The sequence below is a fragment of the Propithecus coquereli genome, unplaced genomic scaffold, assembly GCF_000956105.1.
Source record: "Propithecus coquereli isolate 6110/MARCELLA unplaced genomic scaffold, Pcoq_1.0 Scaffold59, whole genome shotgun sequence".
NCBI lineage: Eukaryota > Metazoa > Chordata > Mammalia > Primates > Indriidae > Propithecus > Propithecus coquereli.
In genome coordinates, this window is record NW_012151840.1 from 5,840,539 (window position 1) to 5,851,024 (window position 10,486).

At 39.5% G+C, this 10,486-nt stretch overlaps 1 protein-coding gene and 1 pseudogene across 1 annotated transcript in view; one reads left to right on the forward strand and one right to left on the reverse strand.

Annotated features, from left to right (window-relative positions):
- The window catches only part of LOC105821711, a 3,181-nt pseudogene extending 2,460 nt beyond the window's left edge, over positions 1-721 (forward strand).
- TUFT1 (tuftelin 1) overlaps positions 1-10,486 on the reverse strand; it is a 45,488-nt gene that overhangs the window by 28,428 nt on the left and 6,574 nt on the right. The gene's annotated exons all lie outside the window — the stretch shown is intronic.

Here is a 10,486-nt window from a genome sequence, read left to right on the forward strand (position 1 = left end):
CCACCATGCCCAGCTAATTTTTTCTATTTTTAATTGCTCATTTAATTTCTTTTTCTTTTTCTATTTTTAGTAGAGACGGGGTCTTGTTCTTGCTCAGGCTGGTCTCGAACTCCTGAGCTCAAACGATGCTCCCGCCTCGGCCTCCCAGAGTGCTAGGATTACAGGGGTGAGCCACTGCACCCGGCCCATCGACATCACTCTTAAGGGACTCACAGTTACTGTGAAGGGTCCCAGATGAACCCGGAGGAGGGACTTCGATCACATCGATGTAGAACTCAGTCTCCTTGGAAAGAAAAAGAAGAGGCTCCTGATTGACCAATAGTGGGGAAATAGAAAGGAATTGGCTACTGTTCGCACTATTTGTAGTCATGCACAGAACACGATCAAGGATGTTACACTGGGCTTCCATTACAAGATGAGGTCTGTGTATGCTCACTTCCCCACCAATGTCATTATCCAGAACAATGGCTCTCTTGTTGAAATACGAAATTTCTTGCCTGTAAAATATATCCACAGGGTTCAGATAAGGCCAGGTGTTGCTTGTTCAGTACCTCAAGCCCAGAAAGATGAGTTAATCCTTGAAAGAAACGACACTGGGCTTGGTTCAAATTCAGCTGCTTTGATTCAGCAAGCCACAACAGTTAAAAACAAGGATATCAGAAAATTTTGGGATGGTATCTATATCTCTGAAAAAGGAACAGTTTAGCAGGCTGATAAATAAGATCTAAGAGTTGTCCTGCTCCACCAAGGTGCCAGATGATTCCTAAGACCTATTTACAATTTTAATGATGCAATAAAAGACATATTGATTTGGGACTTTTTCTTAAGCTGATTATCCCTTTTAACTACTTGACAAGTAAATAGTTCAGGAATAAACTCTAGTGAACTAAGAACAATGCAAAAGGAATAGAACAGGAATTTTTAAGGCAAAATTTAATGTTCAATCTTGATTTCTCTTACTTTACATCCAGTCCATGAGGAAAGCCTGATGAATACCTTGAAAGTAGTAAGGTATGTTCAAAGTCTTTATCAGAAAAAATTAAGCAAGAAAAAGTAAAAGAGAGGTAGCAACCAGTTGGAACGTATGGATCTTATTTAGCTCTTGATTCAGATGCACCAATTGAATATTGAGGAGTTAATCTGTTTGATGACTATTTGGTTAGGTTCTTAAGAAATCTGGGTGAAATGATTTGATTAGAAATATCTGAGGTGGGGTCGTGGTAGGCACTGGATGGAGTTGTAGGTGAAGTAAGATTACTTATGAATTAATAATTGTTGAAATTGGAAAATATGTGTTCATTATACTATTCTACTTAGTTTTTTAATTTTTTGGAATGTAGGAAATGAAAGACTCCGTATATTTAAAAAAACAGATTGGCAGAATGAGTTTCTTAAAAATGACACCATATATGCTGTCTACAAAAAACACTTCAAATATAAAGATATAGGCAGGTTGAAAGTAAAGGGTAGAGAAAGACACATTATGAATACATTAATCAAAGGAAAGTATGAGTGGTTACATTAGTATCAGATAAAGTAGACTTCAGAGTAAAAAAAAAATTACCAGAGACAGAAAGGGACATTACATAATGATAAAAGGATCAATCCACAAAGAAGACATAGCAATTCCAAATGAATATGCGTCAAACAAGCCGCAAAATGTGAAGCAAAAATTGATAGAATTCAAAGCAGAAATACACCAATCCACAATTATATTTGGAGACTTCAACACCTATCTCTCAAAAATCGATAACGACTAGACAAAAAATCAGCAACGATATATAAGAACTCAACAACACCATCAACCAACAGAATCTAATCAACATTTACAGAACACTCCAACCAATAACAGCAAAATACACATTCTTTTCATGCATCTACAGAACATATACTAAACTTGATCATAATCTGGGTCATAAAACCAACCTCGACAAACTCAAAATTGAAACCATGTGTTATCTAACCATAATGGAATCAAACTAGAAAGGAATCAGAAAGATAACAGAAAATTTTCCAAACATTAGGAAACTAAGCAACACACATCTAAATAATCCTTGGGTCAAAGACGAAGTCTCAAGGCAAATTTAAAAAATCATTGAACTAAATGAAAGTAAAAATACAAAATATCAAACTTTGTGGGACACAGCTAAAGCACTTTTGTGAGGGAAATTTATAGCACTAAATGTATCCATTAGAAAACAGGACAGTCTCAAAGCAATAATTTAAGCTCCCATTTCAAGAACCGAGAAAAAGAAGAACAAACTAAACCCAAAGCAAGCAGGAGGAAGGAAATAATAAAGATAATAGCAGGCTGGGCACAGTGGCTCACACCTGTAATCCTAGCACTCTGAGAGGCCAAGGAGGCAGGATCTCTTGAGCTCAGGAGTTCAAGACCAGCCTGAGGAAAAGCGAGACCCCATCTCTACTAAAAATAGAAAAGAAATTAGATGGGCAATTAAAAATAGAAAAAATTAGCTGGGTGTGGTGGCGTGTGCCTGTAGTCCCAGCTACTTGGGAGACTGAGGCAGGAGGATCGCTTGAGCCCAGGAGTTTGAGGTTGCTGTGAGCGAGGTTGATGCCAGGGCACTCTAGCCCGGGCAACAGAGTGAGCCTCTGTCTCGAAAAAAAAAAAAAAAAGATAATAACAAAAATTAATGATATTTAAGACAGAAAAATCAATGAAACAAAGATCTTGGAAAATATTAATAAAATTGACAAACCCTAGCAAGACTGACAAAAAGTAAAAGGGAAACACATAAATTACCAATGTGAGGATTGAAATGAGATATTTTATAGACCCTGCAGACATCAAAAGGATAAGGTGACATTATGAACAACTCTATGAACATAAATTTATCAATTTAGAGTAATTAGCCTATTCCTTAAAAAACACAAACTACAACTCTTCCAATATGAACTAGGTAATCTGAATAATCTTATAACTAATAAGGAAATTAAATTCATAATTTTAGAACTCTAAAAAAAATCTCTGGGCCCAGATGGTTCCACTGCAGAATTCTACCTAATGTTTAAAGAATTGGCACCAACTCTACATAATTTCATCCAGGAAACAGAGGAGGAGGGAATACTTCCCAATTCATTTTATGAAGCTAGTCTAACCCTGGGAAGGAGGGAGAGAGAGAGGAAGGGAAGGAGGGAAGGAGGATCGCTAGAGCCCAGGAGTTGGAGGTTGCAGTGAGCTATGATGAAGCCACTGCACTCTAGCTGGAGCAACAGAGTGAGACTCTGTCTCGAAAAAAAAAATTCTGGTTGTGACAGCGTACTATAGTTTAACAAGATGTTACCATTGGGGGAAACTGAGTAAGGAGTACTGGAGATTTCTTTTATTTCATTTAACTGCATGTGAATCCATAATTACCCTTTTTTTTTTAAAGAAATTAATATTCTTTGAAGCATTTTCAGGGATAAAAACTGAAGAAAATAATGAAGAAAATAAGCATTTATAATCCTACCACCCTGAAATAGTCCATTAAAATTATGTATTCCTTATAATTTTTCTATGCATATTTTTAAAGGTATACTATTATACACAGTTATATATTTGTGTTTTTTCCCTTTTAACATTTTATCATTAATTTCCCTCATATTAAATATTCTTCAAAATTGACTTTTAATGGCTATTAGTACCTATTTTATAGATTAAACTAATTTATTCAACCTAACCCCATATAAGTTATTTTTGATTTCTTTTTTTCTTATATTTATTTTTATTTTAGGATATATCTTCTATTTTGATAGAATGAGATGATATACAACAGTACTTGGATAACCACTAGATTTATTGCCTGGTTCACTGCCCCTCAAGCCCAACCTTTCTCTCACCCTTGCAGAAAAAGGATAGCACTTGGAACAGTTAGACCTTGGCTCAGACATGGGCTCTGGTTTTCCATTTGCTGTATAGGTTGACACTACTCTCCCACAGCCTTAGTTTTTCAGTTGGTAAGATGGTAGCATGACGGCTAAGTGAGAAAATAGTGACTAATATAAGTAGACATACAAAATTACCAGTTCCTCTAAATTTGCCATAATGCTCCTCTTCAAAATATTTTGATGACTCCATATGCCTACAGATTAGAGTAAAAATGCCTTGTTGAGGAAAAAAATGTAAATTAACTTATACCTCACACCATCAATTGTGGAACTGATATACAAACATCATTCCTACCCCCGTAATATTCTGAAATTTTAAAAAAAGGCAAAAAATGTAAAAATAAACAAATGGGATTACATCAAGCTAAAAATCTGCACAGCAATAGAAACAGTCAACGCAGTGAAAAGGCAACTACAAAATGGGCAAAATATTTGCAAATTATTCATTTGAGAGGGGATTAACATACAGAATGTGCAAAGAACGCAAACATCTCAACAGCAAAAAATAAACAATCCATTTTAAATGGGCAAATGATCTGAACAGACATTTCTCAAAAGAAGACATACAAATGGCCAGCAAATATATGAAATATATAAAAAAATGCTCAACATCACTTATCATCTAGGAAATGTAAACAAAACCACACAAGTATCATCTCATCCCAGTTAGGATGACTATTATCAAAATGACAGAAATTAACAATTCTTGGCAAGGATGCAGAGAAAAGGGAACTCTTATACTCTGTGGGACTGTAATCTAGGATAGCCACAATGGAGAACAGTATGGAGGTTTCTCATAAAACTACAAATAGAGCTACCATATGATCCAGCAACCCCAAGACTGGGCCTTCATCCAAAGGAAAGGAAATCAGTACATTGAAGAGACATCTGCACCTTCAATTATTGCAGGTCTATTAGCAATAGCCAAGATACTAAACCAACCTAGGATTCCAACCACAGATGAATGACAGAGAAAATATGGTATGTATACACAGCAGAATACTATTCAGTCACAAAAAAAGATGAAATTCTGTTATTTGCTACAACATGGATTGAACTGGAGTACATTGTGATAAGTTAAATAAGCCAGGAACAGAAATTTAAACACCACATATTCGCACTCATATGTGGAAGCTAAAAAAATGTTCACGTCATAGAAGCAAAAAGTAGGACAGAGGATACTAGAGGCTGGGAAGGGTAGGGGGAAGAGGTGATAGGGAGAGATTTGTTAAAGGATATCAAAATTACAGCTAGAAAGGAGGAATAAGTTCTAGTGTTCTCTAGTACTGTATGATGACTACAGTTAACAATAATATATAGCTTTAATCACTAGAAGGATGATATTGAAGTTCCCAACACAAAGAAATGATAAATGTTTGAGATGATGATATTATGGTAATTTCCCTGATCTGATCACTGTATATTATGTGTATCCAAGCATCACTATATAATCCATAAATGTGTTCAATTTTATGTCAATTAAAAAAATCATTCCAAGTAGACTGCAGGTTTAAATATACAAAGCAAAATAAAGATTTTATAGGAAAACATCTTTACAATCTTGGCAAAGGCAAAAATTTTCTTAAACATGGCACAAAAAAATCTTCCCCATAAAAATAAAAAATTGATAAATTAGGCTACGTTAAAATTTAGAACTTTTGTTCATCAAAAGACACTACTAACAGACAAAGTAAAAGAAATTCACTATACATATATCTAACAAAGGATATCCAGAATATATAAAGCATTCCTACAAAACAAAAAGACTAAACCCAATATGGTATCCTGGATTGGATCCTGGATCAGAAAAAGAATATTAATGGAAAAACTGGTGAAATCTAAATAAAGTCTACAATTTAGTTAACAGCATTGTACCAACATTAGTTTCTTAGTTGTGACAAATGTACCATGGTAATGTAAGATGTTAACACTCAAGGAAACTGAGTGAAGAGTATATAAGAGTTCTCTCTATGTTCTTTGCAATTTTTTTATAAATCTAAAATTATTTCAAGATAAAATGTTGACTTATACCTACTGAGTACAATGTACACTATTCAGGTGATAGATACACCTAAAGCCCAGACTTCACCACTATACAACATACCTATGTAACAAAACTCCACTTGTACCCCTAAATCTATTGAAATTTTTTTTTAAAAAAGCATATTTAAAGAAAGAGGAACAGACAGACATACAGCCCAATAAAAAAATGGGCAGAAGACTTCAACAGATACATCATTAAGAAACGGTCAATAAACATATGAAAAGGGTTCGATTGCATTAGGCATCATCAAAGAACTAGAAACTAAGACCACAAGACAATATCCCTAAATATCTATCAGAATGACTAAAATAAAAAGGACAACTGCAAGGCTATTTTCTGTGTAGATGGATCTGGTGTCTGGAAGTGGGTATTTTTGTGCCCTGCCTCCTTAAGTAAAAAAAGTATTTATCCATTAAAAAAAAATAAAATAAAAGGATAGAAAAATGCCAAGTGTCCCCGGGATGTGGAACAACTGAAATCCCACAAACTGAAGGTGGGATTGCTCATCATCACAATCGCTTCGGAAACCTGTCCACAAGTATCTACCAAAGATGAACATATGCATACTCTACTCCTATTTATTCTACCCAACAGAAATGTATATACGGGGTCTCGGAAAATGATACCCCAAAATGAAGGCCTCAGAAGCAAAAGCTTTTGTCTGACTTTGTCCTGTTCTCCTTTCTTTGGCCTCTCATTGTCCCCCAAGGATAGCCATAGAAACTAGAATCTTTCCTCCCCAAGGCAGGTCATAGAAACCTGAACCACTTTTCCCAAAGCCACCAAAAAACCTGAAAATATTACTCTAACTTTTCCTGCCCTTTCCCTTCCCCCCTGCTTCTCTAGAAAACAGGACATAAATAAATCATCTGATCTACCTTTATTTTTTTTTATTTCAGCATATTATGGGGGTACAGATGTTTAGGTTATGTATGTTGCCCTTGCGCCCCCCTCCCCCCCGACCTACCTTTTTGCCTGTAATTTATAAGCCCCTACTGCAGAGAGGGTCCTGCTCCACACCCAGAAGGAAAGAATGCTGCACACAGAGGCCAAGAAAAATCTGGACAGACAGGCCTTGCTGGGTTTCCACACTCAGTCTATTAGCATACCCTTTTTGTCCAATCATAGCTCTACATAGCTGTTCCTACTTTGTTGAACCTAAGCATAAAAATGGACCGTTTTCCCTGTATCTTTGGGTTTTCATTCTGAAGGCTCCCACGTCATGTAAAACTATGATCAAATAAGTTTGTATGTCTTTTCTCCCATTAGTCTGCCTTTTGTCAGTGATTTTAAGTGAACCTTCAGTGGGTGAAGGGGAAGCTTGTCCTTCACCCCCAACACATAACACATGTTCCCCATGAAAACATATACTAGAAAGTTCATAGCAGCATTTTTCGTAATAGCCCCAAACCAGAAATTACCCAAATGTTCATCAAAAGCAAAGTGGATAAATTGCGGTATGTTCATACAATGGAACAACGATGAAAAAGAATGATCTACTGTACATGCAACATTGGTGAACCTCACAGAAATGTTAAGCAAAAGAATCTAGACATAAAAGTATGCTATATGATTCCACTTACATAAAAAGCACAAAAATAAGTAAAACCAACATACATGTTAGAAGTCAGGATAACGGTTACCCTTCAGTGTGGAGGATAGCTGGTAACTAGAAGGGGACATGGGGAAGCTTCTGCAGTACTTGTTTCTTTTTTTGAGACAGGGTCTCACTCTGTTGCCTTTACTAGAGTGCAGTGGCATCATCATAGCCCACTGCAACCTCGAACTCCTGGGCTCAAGCAATCCTCCTGCCTCAGCCACCCCAGTAGCTGGGACTACAAGCACGTACCACTATATCCCACTGATTTTTCTATTTTTTGTAGAGAAGTCAGTCTTGCTCATGCTCAGGCTGGTCTCAAACTCCTGGGCTCAAGAGAGCCTCCCACCTCAGCCTCCCAAAGTGCTGGGATTACAGGTGTGACCCACCATGCCTTGCCCTTCTCATTTGCTGAAGTACATACATACATACATGTTCATAGTACTGGTAATTACCAACTCCAGTTACAGCAATGACTATGTGTGGGGCCCTCATGGGCCCTGTTCTAAGTGCTTTACATGCAATATTTATTTATCTATTTACTTTTAGAGACAAAGTCTCACTCTGTTGCCCGGGCTAGAGTACCAGGGCATCAGCCTAGCTCACAGCAACCTCAAACTCCTGGCCTTAAGCAACCCTTCTGCTTCAGCCTCCTGAGTAGCTGGGACTACAGATATGCACCACCATGCCCGGCTAATTTTTTCTATATATTTTTAGTTGTCCAGCTAATTTCTTTCTATTTTTAGTAGGGACAGGGTCTCACTCATTCTTGCTCAGGCTGGTCTCGAACTCCTGACCTCAAGCGATCCTCCTACCTTGGCCTCCCAGAGTGCTAGGATTACAGGCGTGAGCCACCGCGCCCGGCCAACATGCAATATTTAATACTAACTCATTTAATCCTCACAAAAATACTATATAGTAAGTCCTAGTAATACTATCAACATGCCCATTTTATAGATGGGGAAACTGAGGCACAGAAGTTAACTATCTTGTCCAAGGTCACACAACTAGTAAGGGGCAGAGCCCGGATTCAAACCCAATCCCTGTGGCTCTAGTCTAGGCTCTTAACTAGCATGCCACATGCCATTTCTAAATTAAGAGACACTAAAGTGAAGAAGGGCAGGTGAGTGAAGGGACTTTTATGCCATATACTTCTAGTATTTTAAACTTCAGCAACAAAAATGTATTTGTGCAACACTCCTATAATAAAACACATAAATAAAGAGAAGGAAAGAAAAAGTATTAAACTTGGAGTTGGAGGCAGGACGTCCGAGTCCTGAATGACACCCATTAATCCTTGAGCAAACTACTTAATCTCTCTGGGCCTCAGTTTTCTACCTGTAAAATGGGGGTGATAATGCCAACCCTGCCGACATTGTAGGCAGACGTATAGGAACAATGTGAAAGTGCTTTGCAAACCATAAATCACTTCACAAAGGTAAGGCAGCATTACTTTCCCAAGTAGCTCTACCAAGTCTGCAAGCGAAGAGGGCGGATGAAGTAAATTGTCTAAATAGAGCTGGTGAAAAATCTAGGGCTCTCCCTGGCACCTCATCCTGCAGAACCGAAGAACGCGGTCTAGTTAACAAGGCCACAGATCGCACCCCACAGCCCCAACCCAGAGCCAAGGAGGAAACCCGGGGTTCCTCTCTGCTTGGTGATTTTGTTTTCCAGAGCTGGAGTGACCTCAGGGTGGCGGGCAGGCTCCAGGGAACTTTAGGAATGCCCCAAAAATGTCTGCCAGGGTGGTCTCCACCGAGGACTCCAACAGGCAAGAGGAGAAGTGGAGTGGGGGGGCGTGGGGAAAGAAGCACTGCTAATCACAAGGTAAGTAGCCTCTAACCTCATAAACATTTTTGGGGAGAAGCCCAGCTACCTCCAAATTACAGGCAGACTCATCACTCTGTTCAAACAAACCTGCAGCCGTGACTCACCCCTCAAAGCAGGGAGCGGGTAAACACATAGCTGAGGGGTTAGAGATCAAGATGCTAAAGGAGAAGAGATAGGAAGATAAACAGGGAGGCCCTGGAGATAAAGAGGGAGGTGAGGTTCTCACACCACAGGCTCATGTGAATAGGGAAATGCCTATGTCCCCAGCTCTCACTCCCAGGCTTCTACAGGGGCCACAGGACTGGGTGGTGGGTGGGGCTCAAGTGCAGGTTTTTTCTAAGAGAAAGTAAGGGAAGTGGAGATTGTCCAAGTTGCAAATCAGCAACCTAATTCTCCTTCACCCTGTATCCCCTCCTCCATCACTTTGCCCCTAAATCCCATCCCCTCTCCCACCCCAAATGTGCATGGTCTCTCAAGCTACTGCAGGAACAGCCACTTCAATTTCCCCAGTCTAAGAAATGGGAATAGCCAGCCCCTTGCACCAATGGTTCCCAAGAGACCAGGCTGAGGAGAGCCCTATAAAGTCAAAGAGGAGAGCCAGATGGGATGCTTGGGTGCCTCTCCCGGGTGAGACTCCCACCCCGCTCAGCTCGTAGGTTTCAGGTACTTGCTCCTGCCTTCTGCAGTGCTCTCCAGGCCAGAGATGGCCCTTTGTAGACTATGACACAAAGAATCACTCCCTTTTTTCCTCCCCACACATTAGCCAACAAAACAGGTGTTTGGTTTTTATCTGGCTACCTACCTAGAGGCATGGGCTGGACAAGCTCTATGTAGAGGGCTGACCGGGGTGACTGGGAGGTGAAACAAGAAAAGGCATTTGGGTGGCACCCCAAATGGGGCAGCCCTTCTCATCACCTGGAGCCCTAGCAAAGCAAACACTCGGCCTGGCAGTGAGAGTGTGTCTGTAGAAGGGAGCAGGCCCCCGAACCCAACTCTGAAGGGGATGCCCTTTTGCTAAGCCAGTCTCTCTGCCAGACACCTGCCTGGTGACCCGTCAGCCTGGAATGAAAGGGCAAGTTCCTCAGTGTCCTCTCCCCTCAAAGGGCTGACACAGGGGCCGGGCG